Source organism: Nerophis lumbriciformis, linkage group LG35 (genome assembly GCF_033978685.3).
Source record: "Nerophis lumbriciformis linkage group LG35, RoL_Nlum_v2.1, whole genome shotgun sequence".
NCBI lineage: Eukaryota > Metazoa > Chordata > Actinopteri > Syngnathiformes > Syngnathidae > Nerophis > Nerophis lumbriciformis.
Window position 1 is genome coordinate 8352501 of NC_084582.2, and position 27290 is coordinate 8379790.

General features: G+C 40.3%; 1 protein-coding gene across 5 annotated transcripts in view; it reads left to right on the top strand.

Moving 5' to 3' along the window:
* The window catches only part of unc5a (unc-5 netrin receptor A), a 595272-nt gene that overhangs the window by 309970 nt on the left and 258012 nt on the right, over window positions 1-27290 (top strand). The window lies entirely within an intron of this gene.

The window sequence follows — 27290 nt, forward strand, 5'->3', positions numbered from 1 at the left end:
AAACTTAAATACATTTAATAAACATGTAAACTCACCCGGTCACAACTCTCACACAATCAAATCAGACCTGCATAAAAAAAACTGCTATTTGTCGCATTAGTGTCACTGCATGGCACTGTGTTATACGATTGCCATGATTGGATGAAAAATAATACTTTGTCCTACCTTTTTTGTGTTACTTATAAGCTGGAAGCAGAGCCTCTGACTCAAAGCTGGACTTAATGTCCAAAAGAGAACATTCACCTCGCGGTGAAGATGCAACGTAACCAGACTCTAAAACCCCATTAACAGAGACATTCAAAACAGCGTGCAAGCTCATGCTAAAATTGCATGAACCTTATGTATTAAAGCTTTGGTGTTGTTTCACTCTAACATTGTAACAACATTTTTTAAGTCTGGCTTTGAAGGTAATCACATTCAAAATGTCTCCAGAGGGTTAAAGGGGAACATTATCACCAGACCTATGTAAGCGTCAATATATACCTTGATGTTGCAGAAAAAAGACCATATTTTTTTTTAACCAATTTCCGAACCCTAAATGGGTGAATTTTGGCGAATTAAACGCCTTTCTAATATTCGCTCCCGGAGCGATGACGTCACAACGTGACGTCACATCGGGAAGCAATCCGCCATTTTCTCAAACACCGGGTCAAAACAGCGCTGTTATTTTCCGTTTTTTCGACTGTTTTCCGTACCTTGGAGACATCATGCCTCTTCGGTGTGTTGTCGGAGGGTGTAACAACACGAACAGGGACGGATTCAAGTTGCACCAGTGGCCCAAAGATGCCAAAGTGGCAAGAAATTGGACGTTTGTTCCGCATACTTTACCGACGAAAGCTAAGCTACGACAGAGATGGCAAGAATGTGTGGATATCCTGCGACACTCAAAGCAGATGCATTTCCAACGATAAAGTCAAAGAAATCTGCCGCCAGACCCCCATTGAATCTGCCGGAGTGTGTGAGCAATTCAGGGACAAAGGGCCTCGCTAGCACGGCAAGCAATGGCGGCAGTTTGTTCCCGCAGACGAGCGAGCTAAACCCCCTGGATGTCTTGGCTCACACCGTCCCGAAGATGATCAAGAGAAGAATATCGACCCTAGCTTCCCTGGCCTGCTGACATGAGGGTATGTCTACAGAATATATTAATTGATGAAAACTGGGCTGTCTGCACTCTCAAAGTGCATGTTGTTGCCAAATGTATTTCATATGCTGTAAACCTAGTTCATAGTTGTTAGTTTCCTTTAATGCCAAACAAACACATACCAATCGTTGGTTAGAAGGCGATCGCCGAATTCGTCCTCGCTTTCTCCCGTGTCGCTGGCTGTCGTGTCGTTTTCGTCGGTTTCGCTTGCATACGGTTCAAACCGATATGGCTCAATAGCTTCAGTTTCTTCTTCAATTTCGTTTTCGCTACCTGCCTCCACACTACAACCATCCGTTTCAATACATTCGTAATCTGTTGAATCGCTTAAGCCGCTGAAATCCGAGTCTGAATCCGAGCTAATGTCGCTATAGCTTGCTGTTCTTTCCGCCATGTTTGTTTGTGTTGGCTTCACTATGTGACGTCACAGGAAAATGGACGGGTGTATATAACGATGGTTAAAATCAGGCACTTTGAAGCTTTTTTTAGGGATATTGCGTGATGGGTAAAATTTTGAAAAAAACTTCGAAAAATATAATAAGCCACTGGGAACTGATTTTTAATGGTTTTAACAATTCTGAAATTGTGATAATGTTCCCCTTTAAGGATTTAAGGAACTTTATTGCCATACCAGCACATATAGGATGGCGGAATTTAGTCATTTATGGATCTAAAATTAGTGTGCATGTACTAAATGGACATTTCAATGGCCGACGGAACTTCTTTAACTTACGACCACATTCAAGGGTTCCACTTTCCTGTTTCACTCGCTTTCCTCAAGTTTCAGCGTCAGTTTATTTATAAAATACACAGCTCTCTGCCTTGCATCTACTCGATAAATAATTTACACAGTTGCATTTGAACAAAGAAATTAATATTTAAAGACTCGATGCGTGTTCGGTCTAAGGCACTTCATCCCCTTATGTGTCATTATAGTAGATTTAGACGAGAAGCATGTTGACTCAGCCGCCATATGAACACGGGGACATTAGGTGCTAAAAATGGACCCTGCATTGTATTGTTGTTTTTTTATGTGTACATATCTTTTAAGTCTAATTTTTTACATGTTCAGCTCCATAAAACTTATAGATTTCAACCATGACATAAATGCTTATTTTAATTTCATTGGCGAGTTGTCCAGAGTGTACGTCGCCTTCCCCCCGAATGCAGCTGGGATAGGCTCCAGCCACACATGCGTTCCCGATATGTACAAGCCGTAGAAAATGGATGGATGTCATTATGTTGCAAATGTAAAGCTGCAGTTTATTGCGTCAAACTGTTTTCATATTACATATATACATTATATATAATTATTATATTGCATATTGTTAATATATTGTATATTGGCTAAAAGGGGGGGGGGTATATTTACAGCTAGAATTTACCAAGTCAAGTATTTCATATACAGGTAAAAGCCAGTAAATTAGAATATTTTGGAAAAACTTGATTTATTTCAGTAATTGCATTCAAAAGGTGTAACTTGTACATTATATTTATTCATTGCACACAGACTGATGCATTCAAATGTTTATTTCATTTAATTTTGATGATTTGAAGTGGCAACAAATGAAAATCCAAAATTCCGTGTGTCACAAAATTAGAATATTACTTAAGGCTAATACAAAAAAGGGATTTTTAGAAATGTTGGCCAACTGAAAAGTATGAAAATGAAAAATATGAGCATGTACAATACTAAATACTTGGTTGGAGCTCCTTTCGCCTCAATTACTGCGTTAATGCGGCGTGGCATGGAGTCGATGAGTTTCTGGCACTGCTCAGGTGTTATGAGAGCCCAGGTTGCTCTGATAGTGGCCTTCAACTCTTCTGCGTTTTTGGGTCTGGCATTCTGCATCTTCCTTTTCACAATACCCCACAGATTTTCTATGGGGCTAAGGTCAGGGGAGTTGGCGGGCCAATTTAGAACAGAAATACCATGGTCCGTAAACCAGGCACGGGTAGATTTTGCGCTGTGTGCAGGCGCCAAGTCCTGTTGGAACTTGAAATCTCCATCTCCATAGAGCAGGTCAGCAGCAGGAAGCATGAAGTGCTCTAAAACTTGCTGGTAGACGGCTGCGTTGACCCTGGATCTCAGGAAACAGAGTGGACCGACACCAGCAGATGACATGGCACCCCAAACCATCACTGATGGTGGAAACCTTACACTAGACTTCAGGCAACGTGGATCCTGTGCCTCTCCTGTCTTCCTCCAGACTCTAAGACCTCGATTTCCAAAGGAAATGCAAAATTTGCATGGTTGGGTGATGGTTTGGGGTGCCATGTCATATATATATTTATTTTATTATATATATATTTTATTATATATTTTATTATATATATATATATATATATATATAAAATAAATACTTGAATTTCAGTGTTCATTTATTTACACATATACACACATAACACTCATCTACTCATTGTTGAGTTAAGGGTTGAATTGTCCATCCTTGTTCTATTCTCTGTCACTATTTTTCTAACCATGCTTAACACCCTCTCTGATGCATTGATGTGTGGCACGCATAAAAGTGCTTTCATCAAATGCACTAGATGGCAGTATTGTCCTGTTTAAGAGTGTCACAACATTGCTGTTTACGGCAGACGAACTGCTTTACGGTATACAAAAAAGTGACTGCTGTTGTTGTGTGTTGTTGCCGCGCTGGGAGGACGTTAATGAAACTGCCTAACAATAAACCCACATAAGAAACCAAGAACTCGCCCTCCATCATTCTACAGTTATAACGTCATTGGGCAGGTACGCTTTTTTATATTGTGGAGGACCTGAGTCCGCCTGAATTTCGGGAGATTTTCGGGAGAAAATTTGTCCCGGGAGGTTTTCGGGAGAGGCGCTGAATTTCGGGAGTCTCCCGGAAAATCCGGGAGGGTTGGCAAGTATGTATAATATACAATATATTAACAATATGCAATATAATAATTATATATAATGTATATATATATATATATATATATATCAATAAATAATCAATTTATAATTGAAACGTAGTCCCTGAATCGTAATTAAATCGTGAGAATGCTGAAAGATTCCCATCTCTACATAGCAGTTTGTGCAGCTTTGCAAACCTACTGCCGCCTGTTTATTCAAAGTGTATTGTATTTAATTTTTTTGTGCACATTTTCCTGTAAGCCATTGATCGGATCACGTTTTGTGGTTGGGCAACATTTTTTTTCCTCACCTCACCTGATTGTATTCCCAATGAAACATCCACTTTTGGACAAAGTAGTGCTATTGAAGGCCCAGGAGATTCCAACCAACAGCAGAGGAAAAAGGGGGGGAAAAAACGTAATGCAATTTGTATGGCGCAGAGCACTCTGCAGCCAGATGGGAGCCGGTCTTCCTTATTTACTTTAGAGCCCAACCAACGGCCATGTCAGACAAGAGGGAGAAAAGCATGTTGGACAGAGCAAATTATCACAAATTTCACATGGCTAACATTCTATCAGATCTCCTGCTCGGCCAAATGAAATGGGAGCAGAAGCAAAGTGCTGAAGGCCTTCACCTCAAACGTGTTCTCATTCGAGGTAGGACAAGGTGTTTTTGGGAGATAAAGGAGCAGGTCCTCGTCACTCAGTGCCTGAAGACGGTTGCCCAACTTTCTGTTGGTGCCAATCATCAGAGTGGTGATATTGGATGGGAGTAATTACAATGAGGGCACTGTGATAAACCACGGCACTACCTCTATTGGTCAGTGGGTGTGTACCAGTCAGGATAGGTTGAATAAACTAATTAGACAAGGACAGCGTAGATAGAAAAATCCATCGCATTAAACTAATGTCCATTTTATGCAATAGGTGACCAGCACCCAAGTATAAATGAGAATTAGATAATTGTCATTCAAATTTGAACATTACAGTACAGATAAGAACGAAATTCCGTTACATAAGCTCAAGGTAGTGCAGGATAAAAAAGCAATAAGGTGCATATATAAATAAATAAATAGGTTACTGTACAGATAAATATATTGCACCTTTTCACATGCGTCCACGTTTATGTATGTATGTTATATTGTCTTTTTTATTATTTTATTGTTAATCCATTTTGGGGGGAGTTGAGGGGATTATTACGACCTATACCATACCAACTTTATTTATAAAGCCCTTTAAAGACAAACACAGTTGAAAAATAAAGGGCTGTACACCACAAAGAAATGGAGGCAAAGGACAGACTAAAAAATAACATTTAAAACAGAAATAAAAATACACATTTAAAAAGCAAATATAAATTACCCTAAGAACAGTTTGTTAGATAAAGTTAAAAGTTAAAGTTAAAGTACCAATGATTGTCACACACACACGACGTGTGGTGAGATTATTCTCTGCATTTGACCCATCACCCTTGATCACCCCCTGGGAGGTGAGGGGAGCAGTGAGCAGCAGCGGTGGCCGCGCCCGGGAATCATTTTTGGTGATTTAACCCCCAATTCCAACCCTTGATGCTGAGTGCTAAGCAGGGAAGCATTGGGTCCCATTTTTATAGTCTTTGGTATGACTCGGCCGGGGTTTGAACTCACAACCTACCGATCTCAGGGCGGACACTCTAACCACTAGGCCACTGAGTAGATAAAACAGTTTAAAAGTTCAAAACAGTTCAAAAAGTTAAAAGCTAAAAACAGTTTAAAGTCTCATGCTGGGTTAAAAGCCAGTGAATAAAAATGGGTTTTAAGAAGGGTCTTAAAGATAGCCAAAGAAGGGGCCTGTCTCACATGGAGAGGGAGATCGTTCCAGAGTTTGGGACCCGCAACAGAGAAAGCTCTGTCCCCTCTGAGCTTGCGCTTTGTTTTGGGTACCTCCAGGATTAGCTGATCAGCTGACCTGAGGGACCGGGTGGGGGCATAGAGGTGGAGCAGCTCAGAGAGGTACGGTGGGGCAAGACCTGAGGGAAGAAGCTGTTACAGAACCTGGAGGTTCTGCTTCGGAGGCTGCGGAACCTCTTTCTAGAGTCCAGCAGTGAAAACAGTCCTTGGTGGGGGTGGGAGGAGTCTTTGCAGATTTTCTGAGCCCTGGTCAGGCAGCGGCTTTTTGCGATCTCCTGGATAGGAGGAAGAGGAGTCCTGAGGATCTTTTCCGCCGTCCTCACCACTCTCTGGAGAGACTTCCAGTCTGAGGCATTGCAGGCTCCAGTCCAGACAGAGATGCTGTTGGTCAGCAGGCTCTCTATAGTGCCTCTGTAGAATGGGGGGAGTGAGCTGTGCTCTTTTTATCCGACGCAAAAAGTGCATGCGCTGCTGAGCTCTTTTTACAAGAGCTCCGGTGTGTAGGGACCAGGTTATATTGTCAGTTATCTGCACCCAGATGTCCAAGAAGCTCTGTGCCAAAGGCTTTTACAACATTGTATGTATGTGGTTCACCAATCTCCCTTGTCAATGGATGCCAGATTTCCTCACAAAGCAGTCCTATCAAACATTTTGTTCTTACTTGGTGCTGCTTGAAAACATGCTGCGTTCGAAACTACTTGTCGTTTTCTAAGTCAAAAAAGGTAACTGACGACCTTGATAAACTAGTGTTGATATTATCAATACTAGTTACTACTTTATCTAGGTTGAATAGAACCTTTTGCGCCCACAATAAATTAAGTATTTTCATTACCAATTAACTGTATGCATAGATGATACAGTCGCGATCAATAGTTTACATCATACTTGCCAACCTTGAGATCTCCGATTTCGGGAGGTGGGGGGTGGGGGTGGGGGGGCGTGGTCGGGGGTGCGGCGGGGACGTGGTTGGGGGCGTGGTTAAGATATATGTATATAAGAAATACTTGACTTTCAATGAATTCTAGCTATATATATATATATATATATATATATATATATATATATATATATATATATATATATATATATATATACATATATATATAAATAAATAAAACAAATACTTGAATTTCAGTGTTCATTTATTTACACATATACACACACATAACACTCATCTACTCATTGTTGAGTTAAGGGCTGAATTGTCCATCCTTCTTTTATTCTCTGTTACTATTTCAGAACACACACATTATACAAATATACATTATAAAATCAATACGAAAACGGGAGCTCTAATTTGGGAGTCTGAATTAGGATCAGAAGTTCCTATATAAACATTGCGCACTCACGTCGCCATTTTGTATTGATTACTGCAGCTGTGCACTGGATTCATTCACAAATACAAACTACAACTCACAAACAATTTAGAGTTATGCTCCACCATCAGAATGTGTACTTAAACTTATAAAGATCACATGGATATTATTCAGTGAGTTGATTCACCAAAACTAACCTGTTATACAGGAGGAAAAAGCACACAGGACGTTTCAATTGTTCACAGAGTGGTCGCGCTCATCAGAATGACAAGACACTTCCGGTCTGCAGGTGATAGCATTCAATTGGGAAGAAACGCCCTACTGCCCCCTACTGATCAATGTGAATACTGATAAATGTGTAATGACAGCTCTAAAAACGAATTCAAACCACAAAATAAAATAAATAAATCAACACAAAAATGTGACACATTATGGGTGGGTCACATATGCATGTACAGTAGATGGCAGTATTGTCCTGTTTAAAAGTGTCACAACATTGCTGTTTACGGCAGACGAACTGCTTTACGGTAGACGAAAACTTGACTGCTGTTGTTGTGTGTTGTTACCGCGCTGGGAGGACGTTAATGAAACTGCCCAACAATAAACCCACATAAGAAACCAAGAACTCGCCCTCCATCATTAGCTGTTTATATTGTGGGAAAGCGGGCGTGTGAACAGGCTGTCAACACGTCACTCAGGTCCGCATGGAGCTGGAGGGGGCGTGGCCTCCAGCTCCGCCTGAATTTCGGGAGATTTTCGGGAGAAAATTTGTCCCGGGAGGTTTTCGGGAGAGGCGCTGAATTTCGGGAGTCTCCCGGAAAATCCGGGAGGTTTGGCAAGTATGGTTTACATACACTTGTAAAGAAAATAATGTCTTGAGTTTGCAATAATTTCTACAACTCTTATTTTTTTTTTGTTCTAGAGTGATTGGAGCACATACTTGTTGGTCACAAAAAACATTCATGAAGTTTGGTTCTTTTATGAATGTATTATGGGTAAACTGAAAATGTGATCAAATGTGCTGGGTCAAAAGTATACATACAGCAATGTTGATATTTGGTTACATGTCCCTTGGCAAGTTTCACTGCAATAAGGCACTTTTGGTAGCCATCCACAAGCTTCTGGTTGAATTTTTGGCCACTTGACAAAATTGGTGCAGTTCAGCTAAATTTGTTGGTTTTCTGACATGGACTTGTTTCTTCAGCGTTGTCCACATGGACTTTGGGAAGGCCATTCTAAAACCTTAATTCTAGCCTGATTTAGCCATTCCTTTACCACTTTTGTGGTGTGTTTGGGGTCATTGTCCTGTTGGAACACCCAACTGCGCCCAAAACCCAACCTCCGGGCTGATGATTTTCAGTCGTCCTGAAGAATTTGGAGGTAATTCTCCTTTTTCATTGTACATATTTTTATTACCAATTAACTGTATGCATAGATCAGGGGTCACCAACGTGTTGCCTGCGGGCACCAGGTAGCCCGTAAGGACCAAATGAGTAGCCCGTTGGCCTGTTCTAAAAATAGCTCAAATATCAGCACTTACCAGTGAGCTGCCTCTATTTTTATTTTTTTTATTTACTAGCAAGCTGGTCTCGCTTTGCTCGACATTTTTAATTCTAAGAGAGACAAAACTCAAATAGAATTTGAAAATCCAAGAAAATATTTCAAAGACTTGGTCTTCACTAACTGACAAAGAAACAGATAACAGATTTGGTGTCCAGTTCAAAGTGTGACATGATTTATTTAAACATTTGAGAGTTGACTTTTTAGTTATTATTTGTACAAACATGGTGCAAAGTAATTCATGATTTGTTAAAAAATGTTAGTGGCTAGCTAGTTAAAATGGGATATTGTGATTTCACAAGACTGTCTTAGAAGTGATCATTTGAAAATGTTCATTTTGAAAAATGTGCACTTAGAGAAAATATAAAAATAAAGTGTTGCATGTTGATATTTATCTGTTTCTATATATATTTATTGTGAGAAATCATTAAGATGATCAGTGTTTCCACAAAGATAAATATCATTAATAATAACATAGAGTGTCAGGTTCAAACACTGATGACATCTATTAATCAGACAAGAAGCAAGGAATCAATCAGAGACAGAGTTCAATTTCGCTCATGAGGAGAACGCATGGAGCCGGACCCTTAGTCACAGTCTCGCCCTACGCTCTAAGGTCCAGCTCTTGTGTCCCTCTTTTTATTCAGGAGTTCCACAGTCAACAATACTAAGGCCGCCTCCAAAAGGAGTGGTCACATATTTTATGCAAAGCAGGTCCAGGACGCGCGATACGTGACGGAATGTTCTGGGGGCCTTGTGCTTTCGCCCCGTCACCGCTTCGTCTGCGTGTTGGAATCGTATCTTGTTGAGGTCCTTGAAGTCTCTGCCTCGTCCGCGTGCCGTCATCCCATCTTCGCTGAAGTCGGTTGAAGTCCTTGGCTGTTGGCGGGCTCAAACAAAGATAACATCTACAGCTGAGGCCACCCCTCAGACAAGAAGTATTTGTCCTTGCTCACATTAGAAAAAGTCCAACTTGAGCACAATAGCTAAATAACTAAAGCAACGGACTTTAAGCATACTAAAGTTAGTGTGATAATATATACATAATTATTCTAACAGAGTTAAAGGTCAATTGAGCAAATTGGCTATTTCTGGCAATTTATTTAAGTGTGTATCAAACTGGTAGCCCCTGCGATGAGGTGGCGACTTGTCCAGGGTGTACACCGCCTTCCGCCCGATTGTAGCTGAGATAGGCTCCAGCGCCCCCCGCGACCCCAAAGGGAATAAGCGGTAGAAAATGGGTGGATGGAAACTGGTAGCCCTTCGCATTAATCAGTACCCAAGAAGTAGCTCTTGGTTTCAAAAAGGTTGGTGACCCCTGGCATAGATGATACATATGCACTCGTGCATTTCCATGCCTATCTAGTTTTTTTTTGCATGGTACAAATACAAGTAATGCGCTTCTGTAGCTGAGTTGTTTGTGTACTTAAATCGCAAAGAGACTTGGACGTTATTTGAAAACTGACAAGAGGCTATGATGTATATGATATTGTATCGAACAGCTTGAGTTTTTAACTTAATTATTAATTTATTGTGCATGAGAATGTGGAAAGGAAAACGTAGCTCTCTTTGACCACATGCTCATTTATTAACAAGTATATCATATTGCACAACACAACAGCAACCAAAGTGTTTAGGCGCAATCTGCTCAGCCAGCAATGTAATACTGGTTATGAGTTCAACAATGACTTGTTTCACACCTACAACTAAGTAGTCCTACAGTGGTTTTAAAGCGCACACAGATATTAAATACTGATCATTCATGATATTTCAGAGGCAGCTAATAAAAAATAAATCAGGAGGTTACTTACAGCCAGGGCTGTTTTTGCATTGTTGGCAGAGGTGGGTAGAGTAGCCAAAAACTGGACTTAAAGGGGAACATTATCACCAGACCTATGTAAGCGTCAATATATACCTTGATGTTGCAGAAAAAAGACCATATATTTTTTTAACCGATTTCCGAACTCTAAATGGGTGAATTTTGGCGAATTAAACTCCTTTCTATTAACGTGACGTCACATCGGGAAGCAATCTGCCATTTTCTCAAACACATTACAAACACCGAGTCAAATCAGCTCTGTTATTTTCCGTTTTTTCGACTGTTTTCCGTACCTTGGAGACATCATGCCTCGTCGGTGTGTTGTCGGAGGGTGTAACAACACGAACAGGGACGGATTCAAGTTGCACCAGTGGCCCAAAGATGCGAAAGTGGCAATGAAATTGGACGTTTGTTCCGCACACTTTACCGACGAAAGCTATGCTACGACAGAGATGGCAAGAATGTGTGGATATCCTGCGACACTCAAAGCAGATGCATTTCCAACGATAAAGTCAAAGAAATCTGCCGCCAGACCCCCAGGAAAAGAGAGCGGATGAGGGTATGTCTACAGAATATATTCATTGATGAAAACTGGGCTGTCTGCACTCTCAAAGTGCATGTTGTTGCCAAATGTATTTCATATGCTGTAAACCTATTTCATAGTTGTTAGTTTCCTTTAATGCCAAACAAACACATACCAATCGTTGGTTAGAAGGCGATCGCCGAATTCGTCCTCGCTTTCTCCCGTGTCGCTGGCTGTCGTGTCGTTTTCGTCGGTTTCGCTTGCATACGGTTCAAACCGATATGGCTCAATAGCTTCAGTTTCTTCTTCAATTTCGTTTTCGCTACCTGCCTCCACACTACAACCATCCGTTTCAATACATGCGTAATCTGTTGAATCGCTTAAGCCGCTGAAATCCGAGTCTGAATCCGAGCTAATGTCGCTATAGCTTGCTGTTCTTTCCGCCATGTTTGTTTGTATTGGCATCACTATGTGACGTCACAGGAAAATGGACGGATGTATATAGCGATGGTTAAAATCAGGCACTTTGAAGCTTCTTTTAGGGATATTGCGTGATGGGTAAAATTTTGAAAAAACTTCGAAAAATAAAATAAGCCACTGGGAACTGATTTTTAATGGTTTTAACCCTTCTGAAATTGTGATAATGTTCCCCTTTAAGAGTAACGTTAATTTAGTGTAATATGACACAAGTAAAAGTAAACAGTAGTCATTAACATAATCACTTAAGTAAAAAGAGTAAGTGAGTATTCTGTGAAAAAACTGCACATGTATTGAGTAACTTGTGAATAACTTCTGATTTAGTTAGTTGCTATTTTTAATGGTTCTTGGACTACAACCTTTGCGCATGCATGCATGCGTGTGTGTTTCTCTAGCTGGAAGTGGAATTCTTGTAGGCTGAAATGTGAACATTTCTACTGACACAGATGACAGCGCATGATATAAATGTTATTTATAGCGCATCATATAAATGTTATTTTGCCTTGTCACTTTTTACAGTCAGTACTTTTCCATGTACTAGTCTGATTGGTCATATATTTCAATTTCTTCTATTGTAACACCTACATGTGGAGTTTTATTTTCCATGCTTTTATCTCTAATGTGACTGTTGGCCATATGCAGTGTGTCTCTTGTACACTAGGGGGTGATTGATGTCATTTCAGCTTCTTTAGCTATGTGGGAATGTAAATACAGTAGAAGGAGAGAATGCTACATGTTATTAAAGTAGCGCTATTAACTGTCAAACTCAGGATTTAACCGTCATCTGCAACCTTCTACTGCTATTTGGTGTTGTTGGTAATGTTTAAATGTGTTTAAATGACACTTGTGGTTACTATAATCGTCATTAAAAAAAAACGCTATTTTGGTGAACTTTCTCATATATTGTTAAAACTAACGTTAAAAACCAGCAATTACAAAAATACAGCAATTACAAAAAAAAAACAGCAATTACAAAAAAGCAAGATTACTATTGGAACAACACGGCGTCAGTAGGGTAAAATTAACCTGTCTCACAACGTTCTAATCCCAGTTTACGTTCCCTATTAGTGGGTGAGCTTGGGGAATTCTGCGTCACAATGTTATCAAAATCAGTGTTTCTTAAGCACAGGGCCAGGGCCCATTGTTGGGCTGCGAGCGCCCACTCGAGGGCCGCCAAAAAAGCTGTCCGTAGAGGCCCCAGCCGTACTCATTTGTCATACATTTGTAATTGAAAATAGCAAACAAAATACGTCTGGAGCTAGAAGTTTCTTAAGCGCATAATTATGAAGCTGTATTTTCATTTTCACTTAAAAAAATAAAATATATATATATATATATGTAGACATATATATATATATATATTTTTTTATTTTTATTTTTTATTTATTTATTAATTTAGTTAATATTGTAATTGTATGTAAATGTATTTTTCTTCCATTTTTATGAGTGCTTTCATTTGCAGTATATCTGATTAGTATTTATTTATAATCTGCCTGACCTAAGCCTTGATAATAATCTTTGTTTTTCATATCGTTTGACAAGGTTTTATACTGTAAGTAGGATAGATATAATTATTGAATATGATTAAAATCAAGAGTAGGATTACTTATTCAGGGTTCTAATATTTGAGTGGGCCCCAGGCCCCTCTGCAGTGGAAAAGTTGGGCCCCAAGGTCAAATCTTAGAAATCCTTGATTTAAATTAGACAATTAATTCTTACATCACTAAATAAAGTATGACTTACAATGTTGTTGTGGATAATTTCAATAAATGAGATCGATGCCGTCTTGAAGTTATTTGACTTACTACTATTAATTATTATTGTCTACTGACTAACGAAACATACACATTTTGTATGTTGTATTGATTCAATTGTGTAAACAAAAAGGTTTTAGTGTCAAAATACATCTGTTAAGAGGCTTGTGTCTACCGCAGTGGACACATTTTGCTCAATGATACGTTGACCTACAAATTATTGCTGATGAACAATATTTTTGCTATTATTTTTAGAGACCAAATTAACCAGAGATGTAATGACAATACATATTAATGATAGAAATATACCCTTTCAGCATTGAAAGTGTGGGAAAAAAATAACGGCTTATATTCAGGAAATAAGGGTTATTGATAGAGATGTCCGATAATGGCTTTTTTGCCGATATCCGATATTCCGTTATTGTCCAACTCTTAATTACCGATTCCGATATCAACCCATACCGATATAAACAGTCGTGGAATTAACACATTATTATGCCTAATTTTGTTGTGATGCCCCGCTGGATGCATTAAACAATGTAACAAGGTTTTCCAAAATAAATCAACTCAAGTTATGGAAAAAAAATGCCAACATGGCACTGCCATATTTATTATTGAAGTCACAAAGTGCATTATTTTTTTTAACATGCCTCAAAACAGCAGCTTGGAATTTGGGACATGCTCTCCCTAAGAGAGCTTGAGGAGGCTGAGGTGGGGGGGGGGGGGGGCAGGGGTAGCAGGGGGTGTATATTATAGCGTCCCGGAAGAGTTAGTGCTGCAAGGGGTTTCTGGGTATTTGTTCTGTTGTGTTTATGTTGTGTTACGGTGCGGATGTTCTCCCGAAATGTGTTTGTCATCCTTGTTTGGTGTGGGTTCACAGTGTGGCGCATATTTGTAACAGTGTTAAAGTTGTTTATACGGCCACCCTCAGTGTGACCTGTATGGCTGTTGACCAAGCCGTAGATATTATGGGACTGGGCCGGCACGCAAAGGCAGTGCCTTTAAGGTTTCTTGGCACTCTGTACTTCTCCCTACGTCCGTGTACACAGCGACGTTTTAAAAAGTCATAAATTTTACTTTTTGAAACAGATACCGATAATTTTGATACCGATAATTTTCGATATTACATTTTAAAGCATTTATCGTCCGATAATATCGGCAGTCCGATATTATCGGACATCCCTAGTTATTGATTCTTTTTTTTCTTTTGTGTTCACTGCAAAGTTAGTATTACATTTAATTTCAAATGTCATTAAAAAGTCTTAAATCTTCAATTTATCTTGCCTTAAACTGTAGGAACTCTGCTACAGCAGTGGTGTCCAAAGTCTTTCTACTGAGAGCATCAAACATTGTCAGCTTTGTGTTACAGGTGACAAAATATTATAAGTATTAACTCTGAAAGTTTTTGGAATTTAAGATGATTTTATTTTACAGACAGCGAGCAGGCAAAAAGGAGTAGACAATAACTTAGGGTGAAGTGTGAGGCTTGAAGAAAGTGAGTGCAAATGATAGCCAGAAAAGAAAATGTAGCACGAAAATAAAATATCAAGGAAGAATAAACACTATAAAATAAGGCAAAGAGTACTTACTAAATTGGCAGGAGGCACAATGCCAGGAGACGAGTGGATCAAGAACAAAAAGCAAAACAACTAAATTGAGATACCAACTAAAGACAAAATGCAACAATATGAGTCAGGAACAAGAGCAGTGAAAACAAAACCACATCCAACTGTTACAGCAGACTATCTTGAGAAGAGCTAATTGCCTAAATAGTAACAGGTCCGTCCTCTAGCTTTGCCCCCTGGCCAAAACTATGATCTGAAAAACAGAAAACCATTGCAGAAATAATCAAAGTATCTAAAAAGAGGAGTTGTACAACAACAAAACAATAATAGAAAACACACCAAAGCACAAACACGGATAATAAAATTATTTGATTAAAGTTAAAGTACCACTGATAGTCACACACACACTAGGTGTGATGAAATTACCCTCTGCATTTGACCCATCCCTTTGTTCCACCCCCTGGGAGGTGAGGGGAGCAGATTTTGGTGATTTAACCCCCAATTCCAACCCTTGATGCTAAGGGGGGGTAATGGGTCTCATTTTTATAGTCTTTGGTATGACTCGGCCGGGGTTTGAACTCACGACCTACCGATCTCAGGGCGGACAGTCTAACCACAAGGCCACTGAGCACGGTTAGAAAAAAAACTTAGATTTTTACTCTGATGCTTTGATTCAATCAATCAGTCAATGTTTATTTGTATAGCCCTTAATCACAAATGCCTCAAAGGGCTTCAGAAACCACGACAACATTCCCTGATCTAAACTTACATCTGGGCAATGGAAAAACTCCAAAAGATTGATTGATTGATAGAAACTTTTATTAGTAGATTGCACAGTACAGTACATATTCCATACAATTGACCACTAGAAGGTAACACCTGAATAAGTTTTTCAACTTGTTTAAGTCGGGGTCCACGTAAATCAATTCATGGTACCAATATATACTATCATCATAATACAGTCATCACACAAGTTAATCATCAGAGTATATACATTGAATTATTTACATTATTTACAATCCTGGGGGTCTGATGAGGAGGGTTTGGTTGATATCAGCACTTCAGTCATCAACAATTGCATCATCAGAGAAATGGGCATTGAAACAGTGTAGGTCTGACTTGGTAGGATATGTACAGCGAGCAGAGAACATAGTGAGTTCAGAAAGCATAAGAACAAGTATATACATTAGAAATACATTTGATTATTTACAAACCCCGTTTCCATATGAGTTGGGAAATTGTGTTAGATGTAAATATAAACGGAATACAATGATTTGCAAATCCTTTTCAACCCATATTCAATTGAATGCACTACAAAGACAAGATATTTGATGTTCAAACTCATAAACTTTATTCTTTTTTTGCAAATAATCATTAACTTAGAATTTCATGGCTGCAACACGTGCCAAAGTAGTTGGGAAAGGGCATGTTCACCACTGTGTTACATGGCCTTTCCTTTTAACAACACTCAGTAAACGTTTGGGAACTGAGGAGACACATTTTTTAAGCTTTTCAGGTGGCATTCTTTCCCATTCTTGCTTGATGTACAGCTTAAGTTGTTCAACAGTCCGGGGGTCTCCGTTGTGGTATTTTAGGCTTCATAATGCGCCACACATTTTCAATGGGAGACAGGTCTGGACTACAGGCAGGCCAGTCTAGTACCCGCACTCTTTTGCTATGAAGCCACGTTGATGTAACACGTGGCTTGGCATTGTCTTGCTGAAATAAGCAGGGGCGTCCATGGTAACGTTGCTTGGATGGCAACATATGTTGCTCCAAAACCTGTATGTACCTTTCAGCATTAATGGCGCCTTCACAGATGTGTAAGTTACCCATGTCTTGGGCACTAATACCCCCCCCCCCCCCCCCCCCCATACCATCACAGATGCTGGCTTTTCAACTTTGCGCCTATAACAATCCGGATGGTTCTTTTCCTCTTTGGTCCGGAGGACACGACGTCCACAGTTTCCAAAAACAATTTGAAATGTGGACTCGTCAGACCACAGGACACTTTTCCACTTTGTATCAGTCCATCTTAGATGAGCTCAGGCCCAGCGAAGCCGACGGCATTTCTGGGTGTTGTTGATAAACGGTTTTTGCCTTGCATAGGAGAGTTTTAACTTGCACTTACAGGTGTAGCGACCAACTGTAATTAGTGACAGTGGGTTTCTGAAGTGTTCCTGAGTCCATGTGGTGATATCCTTTACACACTGATGTCGCTTGTTGATGCAGTTCAGCCTGAGGGATCGAAGGTCACGGACTTAGCTGCTTACGTGCAGTGATTTCTCCAGATTCTCTGAACCCTTTGATGATATTACGGACCGTAAATGGTGAAATCCCTAAATTCCTTGCAATAGCTGGTTGAGAAAGGTTTTTCTTAAACTGTTCAACAATTTTCTCACGCATTTGTTGACAAAGTGGTGACCCTCGCCCCATCCTTGTTTGTGAATGACTGAGCATTTCATGGAATCTACTTTTATACCCAATCATGGCACCCACCTGTTCCTAATTTGCTTGTTCACCTGTGGGATGTTCCAAATAAGTGTTTGATGAGCATTCCTCAACTTTATCAGTATTTATTGCCACCTTTCCCAACTTCTTTGTCACGTGTTGCTGGCATCAAATTCTAAAGTTAATGATTATTTGCAAAAAAAAAAAAATGTTTATCAGTTTGAACATCAAATATGTTGTCTTTGTAGCATATTCAACTGAATATGGGTTGAAAATGATTTGCAAATCATTGTATTCCGTTTATATTTACATCTAACACAATTTCCCAACTCATATGGAAACGGGGTCTGTACATTTGGTTACTTACAATCCGGGGAGATGGGATGTGGAAGGGGGAGGGTGTTAGTTTAGGGTTGAAGTGGCCTGGAGGTGTTCTTTTAGTGCGGTTTTGAAGGAGGATAGAGATGCACTTACTTTTACACCTGTTGGGAGTGCATTCCATATTGATGTGGCATAGAAGGAGAACGAGTTTAAACCTTTGTTAGATCGGAATCTGGGTTTAACGTGGTTTGTGGAACTCCCCCTGGTGTTGTGGTTATGGCAGTCATTTACGTTAAGGAATTAGTTTGACATGTACTTCGGTATCAGGGAGGTGTAGCGGATTTTATAGACTAGGCTCAGTGCAAGTTGTGTTACTCTGTCCTCCACCCTGAGCTAGCCCACTTTGGAGAAGTGGGTAGGAGTGAGGTGTGATCTGGGGTGGAGGTCTAACAGTAATCTGACTAGCTTGTCCTGGGATGTTTGGAGTCTAGATTTGAGGGTTTTGGAGGGGCTAGGGTACCAGGAGGTGCAAGCGTAATCGAAAAAGCGTTGAACGAGAGTTCCCGCTAGAATCCTCAAGGTGCTTTTGTTGACCTGTAGAGAAATCTCGTTCGTTGGTTGACCTTTCTGATTACCTTGGTTGCCATTCTATCACAGGAAAGATTAGCCTCTAGAATGGAACCTTGGTAGTGTTGCGTTTTGGACCAGTTGTTCCTCCCAGGGAATTCAAGTCACAAGTCGCTCCCAAGCTCTTTACGACACTTAAAGCTGAGTTGAAAAACCACCAGAGACAGAATAGGTATTTTGTAATATATTTGCAAAGCTTTGCATATATACATTGACACCAGTCCAGCATAGAACATTCAATCGCCCCGCTAAGCTGGTCTGCCCCCCCCGATCAAACCCTCTCCCCTCTTAAGTCCCTGGCAGTCATGTCTCTCTAGCCAAAACAAATGCCCATTATTGCTCTTTCTAACATTCCAAAGCTTCAAGGTTGCCATTCTATCACAGGAAAGATTAGCCTCTAGAATGGAACCTAGGTAGTGTTGCGTTTTGGACCAGTTGTTCCTCCCAGGGAATTCAAGTCACAAGTCGCTCCCAAGCTCTTTACGACACTTAAAGCTGAGTTGAAAAACCACCAGAGACAGAATAGGTATTTTGTAATATATTTGCAAAGCTTTGCATATATACATTGACACCAGTCCAGCATAGAACATTCAATCGCCCCGCTAAGCTGGTCTGCCCCCCCCGATCAAACCCTCTCCCCTCTTAAGTCCCTGGCAGTCATGTCTCTCTAGCCAAAACAAATGCCCATTATCGCTCTTTCTAACATTCCAAAGCTTCAAGGTTGCCATTCTATCACAGGAAAGATTAGCCTCTAGAATGGAACCTAGGTAGTGTTGCGTTTTGGACCAGTTGTTCCTCCCAGGGAATTCAAGTCACAAGTCGCTCCCAAGCTCTTTACGACACTTAAAGCTGAGTTGAAAAACCACCAGAGACAGAATAGGTATTTTGTAATATATTTGCAAAGCTTTGCATATATACATTGACACCAGTCCAGCATAGAACATTCAATCGCCCCGCTAAGCTTGTCTGCCCCCCCGATCAAACCCTCTCCCCTCTTAAGTCCCTGGCAGTCATGTCTCTCTAGCCAAAACAAATGCCCATTATCGCTCTTTCTAACATTCCAAAGCTTCAAGGTTAACACACACAGTTTACTTGCAGACAAACAGAAAGAGAACAAATGGAAAACACGAGCTGTTTTCAAATATGACTATGAAATAAAAGAAGTATTACTTAAATTCGGATATATGTAAATATCTGCCTCCGACAGTAGCATAGGGGAAACACAAGAAACCTTGGAAACATTTTCTCAACTTTTTCTCTTTACCTTTTGCCTTTTTCCTGTTGTTTGGGGTTATTTTTTAATTCAGGTCGGCTCAACAACAACAAAAACAAGAAAATGGCCCCGGGCAACACTTTGGACATACAAAATCTAACAGGAGTTCTTTTGGCGGCCAATGGCAGGTTGATTAATTAAAGCAAGTTTAAAAACATCTGGTGCATATCTACCGTGGCTTTGTGGCTCCTAAATATAGAATAGTACCCATAATGGCTTCATTCTTTGACACGCAAAAGCTACTCTGAGGGTTTGGGCAGGAATTCATTAGCACTTTGCAAAGCTGCGAACACCTGTTCAACTACAATTCGTGTGGCATTGTTTCCCGCTTGTCGTTACATCCTGTGTTGAGTGCTACTTTATAACAAACATTGTCGGGAAGATGTCACTCTCCTGATCATCCTGTTTATTTCTGAACTTTTTACACCGATCTCTGTGCAGTTTCCGACACTTGCAATAAGTTGTCCTGCTCTGCGCGATGCCCTGTTATCAAGCCTATCTGAATCCCCCTGAAGTGGCATTGGACTGAAACCAGACAGATTGATTGGACCACTACCTGCTCTCCTGTTTGTCAGCCATGAATAATCTGGAACGACATTCCGCGCATGGGCGGGGGCCTTGCCGCTTGCGCTCATTGTGTGAAATGGACAGCTCAATCAAAACAAGGTCTTGAAAAGCTGGCTATAACTGCAGGCGGCGCCTTGACCCAGAATACTGTCCCAGTGACTTGAGTCCTGACCTCGCCAGCATCCTTGAATGGGAGCACAGGGTGCCTTTTTGCCTTTTCCCTCTTGCACTTTAATAGGAGCCATGCTTCATGCAGAAGGCCACACCGTACTTTTTAAAGCCGCGTATGGTGCCATCTGCCATTCCTAGCGCTCCACCCATCATCACGCTGCTTTACATAGTAATTGATGTTTGCAGACTTGATAGGATGGAGCTGATGACCTCAGTCAGGGTTGAGTTCGGGTTATTTACACAATAGAGTGCATTGTAAAAAGCAAAAGCAAATTGAAAAAAATAGGGCTGCAATGATTTATTAATAAAATTGATTAATTACATTAAAGTTAAAGTACCACTGATAGTCACACACACACGAGGTGTGGTGAAATTACTCTCTGCATTAGACCCATCCCCTTGTTCCACCCCCTGGGAGGTGAGGGGAGCAGTGGGCAGCAGCGGTGGCCACGCCCGGGAATAATTTTTGGTGATTTAACCCCCAATTCCAACCCTTGAAGCTGAGTGCCAAGCAGGGAGCTAATGGGTCCCATTTTTATAGTCTTTGGTTTGAACTCACGACCTACTGATCTCAGGACGGACACTGAGCACGGTTAGAAAAAAAAACTTAAAGGGGAACAGTATCACAATTTCAGAATTGTTAAAACCATTAAAAATCAGTTCCCAGTGGCTTATTATATTTTTCGAAGTTTTTTTAAAATTTTTACCCATCACGCAATACCCCTAAAAAAAAAAGCTTCAAAGTGCCTGATTTTAACCATCGTTATAAACACCCATCCATTTTCCTGTGACGTCACATAGTGAAGCCAACACAAACAAACATGGCGGAAAGAACAGCAAGCTATAGCGACATTAGCTCGGATTCAGACTCGGATTTCAGCGGCTTAAGCGATTCAACAGATTACGCATGTATTGAAACGGATGGTTGTAGTGTGGAGGCAGGTAGCGAAAACGAAATTGAAGAAGAAACTGAAGCTATTGAGCCATATCGGTTTGAACCGTATGCAAGCGAAACCGACAAAAACGACACGACAGCCAGCGATACGGGAGAAAGCGAGGACGAATTCGGCGATCGCCTTCTAACCAACGATTGGTATGTGTTTGTTTGGCATTAAAGGAAACTAACAACTATGAACTAGGTTTACAGCATATGAAATACATTTGGCAACAACATGCACTTTGAGAGTGCAGACAGCCCAATTTTCATCAATTAATATATTCTGTAGACATACCCTCATCCGCGCTCATTTCCTGAAAGCTGATCTGTCCAGTTTTGGAGTTGATGTCAGCAGGCCAGGGAAGCTAGGGTTGATAGGGGGTTTAGCTCGCTGGTCTGCGGGAACAAACTGCCGCCATTGCTTGCCGTGCTACCGAGGTCCTTTGTCCCTGAATTGTTCACACACTCCGGCAGATTCAATGGGGGTCTTGGCGGCAGATTTCTTTGACTTTATCGTTGGAAATGCATCTGCTTTGAGTGTCGCAGGATATCCACACATTCTTGCCATCTCTGTCGTAGCATAGCTTTCGTCGGTAAAGTGTGCGGAACAAACGTCCAATTTCTTGCCACTTTCGCATCTTTGGGCCACTGGTGCAACTTGAATCCGTCCCTGTTCGTGTTGTTACACCCTCCGACAACACACCGACGAGGCATGATGTCTCCAAGGTACGGAAAACAGTCGGAAAAACGGAAAATAACAGAGCTGATTTGACTCGGTGTTTGAGAAAATGGCGGATTGCTTCCCGATGTGACGTCACGTTGTGACGTCATCGCTCCGAGAGCGAATATTAGAAAGGCGTTTAATTCGCCAAAATTCACCCATTTAGAGTTCGGAAATCGGTTACAAAAATATATGGTCTTTTTTCTGCAACATCAAGGTATATATTGACGCTTACATAGGTCTGGTGATAATGTTCCCCTTTAAGATTTTTACTCTGATGCTTGGATTCAATCAATCAGTCAATGTTTATTTGTATATCCCTTAATCACAAATACCTCAAAGGGCTTCAGAAACCACGATGACATTCCCTGATCTAAACCTACATCTGGACAAGGCAAAACTCCAGAAGCACAAAATAGGGAAACTGAAGAAACCTTGGAAAAGGGCAGCATATTTGAAGACCCTCTTACTGGGAGACCGGCAGCAATGGATGCCAAGTGGGTAAAGTTTTGTTCATGTGGGAGTGTAGTCCAGTGGTCCACCCCGGGTCACGACTTAGAACAGCTTCAGCTAATGTCCTTCAGACTGGTAGCTCTCTAGAGATTATTTGTGGCCACCTGGCAACCTCTCCATGCATGAGAGGGGGACAGAACAGAGCAGCGGCAGGTCAAATGGTCTACTTTTCGGAGTATAAGTCGCACCGGAATATAAGTCCCACCTGCCGAAAATGCATAATAAAGAAGGAAAAAAACATATATAAGTCGCATTTTTTGGGGAAATTTATTTGCTAAAACCCAACACCAAGAATAGACATTTGAAAGGCAATTTAAAATAAATAAAGAATAGTGAACATACTATGAGGCATAAATAACCAACTGAGAACGTGCCTGGTATGTTAACGTAACATACTATGGTAAGAGTCATTCAAATAACTATAACATATAGAACATGCTATACGTTTACCAAACAATCTGTCAGTTCTAATCGCTAAATCCGATGAAATCTTATACGTCTAGTCTCTTACGTGAATGAGCTAAATAATATTATTTGATATTTTACGGTAATGTGTTAATAATTTCACACATAAGTCGCTCCTGAGTATAAGTCGCACCCCCGGCCAAACTATGAATAAAACTGCGACTTATAGTCCGAAAAATACGGTACTTACCAGGCTTCTACTGAGGTAGCATCTGTAACTATTGATCGTTTGTTTAAAGTACTAATAGAGTAAAAAAACAAGTTGCCTCTATATTGAAGCTATTATCATATATACCTCATTTATAACACCAAAAGACTTCCAAAGTTTGCGAATAATAGTATCCATCTCACTGAGATTCCCGAGCCGTTTAGAGAATCAATGAGGAAGCCAGTCACGTGGTCTGTGACGTAGCGTTAGGAACCACAGATCCCTTCACCATCAACAACAATAATCAAGCAGACTTTGAGAGAGCCAACAACAATTACTTTGGAGAAAAATATGATTCAAAACCTTATATTTTTAAGCCTGAAAACAAAGAGGATGAGTGGAATACTCAAAATGACCGACTGACTTTGTGGCATTTTGTTATGTTTACACAGTATTTTCAATTAGTTTGCGGATTGTAAATACGATTGGATATGGTTTAATAGATACGATGAAACACAATTAATTAATTAATTAAAGTCAACTAATTAAAATTTCTAAAATTCGGACAGCATGGAGAGCCCGTACATAGCAGACAGTCGCGGTCGTTGTAATATAACGCACATGACAGTGGTGTGGCGAAGAATGGACATATATATTTACACATACACTGTACATATATTTAAATAATGTACAAATGCTAAAAGTGCAATTTAAATGTTCCATCCATCCATCCAATTCCTACCATTTATTCCCTTCGGGATCGCGGGGGGCGCTGGAGCCTATCTCAGCTACAATCGGGCGGAAGGCGGGGTACACCCTGGACAAGTCGCCACCTCATCGCAGGGCCAATTTAAATGTTGATGATGTATATTTCTAAGAAAAAAAGAACAAAGATTGTGTTAAGCAGACAAAATATTTCAATTATTTTCCCTGAATTACACATAATGGCTAAGAAATGTGTTGTATCCGATTACTCGATTAATCTAATAAACTAATTGATAAATTATCGAATACTAAAATAATCGATAGCTGCATCCCTAAAGATAAATCACTTATGACAATAAAGTAGTTTAATCAATTAATGTCAAGATTCCCACATTAATCTAAATCTGATCGACAAACCCCGTTTCCATATGAGTTGGGAAATTGTGTTAGATGTAAATATAAACGGAATACAATGATTTGCAAATCATTTTCAACCCATATTCAATTGAATGCACTACAAAGACAAGATATTTGATGTTCAAACTCATAAACTTTTTTTTTTTTTTGCAAATAATAAATAACTTAGAATTTCATGGCTGCAACACGTGCCAAAGTAGTTGGGAAAGGCCATGTTCACCACTGTGTTACATGGCCTTTCCTTTAAACAACACTCAGTAAACGTTTGGGAACTGAGGAGACACATTTTTTAAGCTTCTCAGGTGAATTCTTTCCCATTCTTGCTTGATGTACAGCTTAAGTTGTTCAACAGTCCGGGGGTCTCCGTTGTGGTATTTTAGGCTTCATAATGCGCCACACATTTTCAATGGGAGACAGGTCTGGACTACAGGCAGGCCAGTCTAGTACCCGCACTCTTTTACTATGAAGCCACGTTGATGTAACACGTGTCTTGGCATTGTCTTGCTTAAATAAGCAGGGGCGTCCACGGTAACGTTGCTTGGATGGCAACATATGTTGCTCCAAAACCTGTATGTACTTTTCAGCTTTAATGGCGCCTTCACAGATGTGTAAGTTACCCATGTCTTGGGCACTAAAACACCCCCATACCATCACACATGCTGGCTTTTCAACTTTGCGCCTTTAACAATCCGGATGGTTCTTTTCCTCTTTGGTCTGGAGGACACACGTCCACAGTTTCCAAAAACAATTTGAAATGTGGATTCGTCAGACCACAGAACACTTTTCCACTTTGTATCAGTCCATCTTAGATGAGCTCAGGCCCAGCGAAGCCGACGGCGTTTCTGGGTGTTGTTGATAAACGGGTTTCGCCTTGCATAGGAGAGTTTTAATTTGCACTTACAGATGTAGCGACCAACTGTAGTTACTGACAGTGGGTTTCTGAAGTGTTCCTGAGCCCATGTGGTGATATCCTTTACACACTGATGTCGCTTGTTGATGCAGTACAGCTTGAGGGATCGAAGGTCACGGGCTTAGCTGCTTACGTGCAGTGATTTCTCCAGATTCTCTGAACCCTTTGATGATATTACGGACCGTAGATGGTGAAATCCCTAAATTCCTTGCAATAGCTGGTTGAGAAAGGTTTTTCTTAAACTGTTCAACAATTTGCTCACTCATTTGTTGACAAAGTGGTGACCCTCGCCCCATCCTTGTTTGTGAATGACTGAGCATTTCATGGAATCTACTTTTATACCCAATCATGGCACCCACCTGTTCCCAATATGCCTGTTCACCTGTGGGATGTTCCAAATAAGTGTTTGATGAGCATTCCTCAACTTTATCAGTATTTATTGCCACCTTTCCCAACTTCTTTGTCACGTGTTGCTGGCATCAAATTCTAAAGTTAATGATTATTTGCAAAAAAAAAAAAATGTATCAGTTTGAACATCAAATATGTTGTCTTTGTAGCATATTCAACTGAATATGGGTTGAAAATGATTTACAAATCATTGTATTCCGTTTATATTTACATCTAACACAATGTCCCAACTCAAATGGAAACAGGGTTTGTAAGAACAGCAACTACTACCTTTCTTTGCAGACATGTCACATAGTAATCGAGTAATAATTCAATATGTGGGTAACATTTTTGGCAGTGGCCCAGGCACTGGAACAAGGCATCCAGAAACTAGAGGGTTGCCGGTTCGAACCCAGCTTTATCCATCCCAGATGCTGCTGTTGTGGCCTTGGGCAAGACACTTAACCCACCTGCCCCCCGTGAAGCCCGCACTGGTTTATTAATGTAAATTCATGCTTGGTGGTAGGAAAGGCCATTGGTGCAAATGGGCAGCCATGTTTTCGTCAGACTACGCCAGAGCAGCTGTGGCTTACCACCACAGCAGCTGTGGCTTACCACCACCACCGTTTGAACGTGGACTGAATGATTAATGGATTCTTAGTGTAAAGTACTTAGGGGTTTCCACAAATGGTGCTGCATAAATCCAAACAATGAATATTATTAACCTGCTACTGGGCTATTGAAAAACTGTATTCGCAATGTTAATCGATAAGACTGTTCAATGAAGGTAACTATTAATCGATTTAAACTATTATACAAACATGGGGTCTGGTTCAAATATAGAGATGAGGGTCTTTAATTTGACGTGCTGCTGTACTCTTGTCTCAAAGTGTTAACATGTGCTCAATGTTTCCTTACCATTATTGCTATGTTGTCTATTACCATTGTTGGTATATTCATTATTCCTACATTGTTGATACAAATTATTGTTACAGTGTAATAATTATTGTTACCTGTGGTAATGCCACTATGATACAACATCTGTATTATAATCCTTGAACAAAGTAAGAGTGAAACTCATGTGAATAACATACCTGCCAACTACTCCGGTTTTCCCGTAATTCGTACGGTTTTCATCAACCTATTCCGGGTTACGGTTGCAGTGATAAAAAATACGGTTTTTCATTAATTTAAAAAAAAAAAAGGGTGAAAACTACGCGAATTGCACCTTGTGCAGACAAGATTTTTCGATCGGACACGGAGGAATTAGCGATGTAAAAGACCACGTTGGGACAAAAAAACACAAGTCTAATGCCGTTGCTAGCGATACAAGTGGAAAACTTTCAACGTTTTTCGTCGCCCAAACAGATTCTTTGGATGTGATAAATGCCGAAGTTTTATTTACAGAGGCAATAATTGAGCATGGATTTCCAATCGCACTGGCTGATCACATGGGACAGTTAAATGTTTGTAATCCAACCTTTAAAAATCATTACGCGGTGATCGCGGTCCCAAAAATAAACTTTTCTTGCATGATAATGTCCAGAAAAATTCGCTTTATATTACTATAGAGTCCTTTTAACGAATGAGTTTGATGGTTTATCACAAACCTTAAATGAAAGAAGTCCTTTGTTCTCCTGCACCATGCATGCACTTTGGCCTTGCTTCGTGTTTGGTGCGCAATCCTGTCGGCTGTATTTCACAGCACGACATACTGTTAAAAGTGTTTATACTATTTATGCTTTCAAGT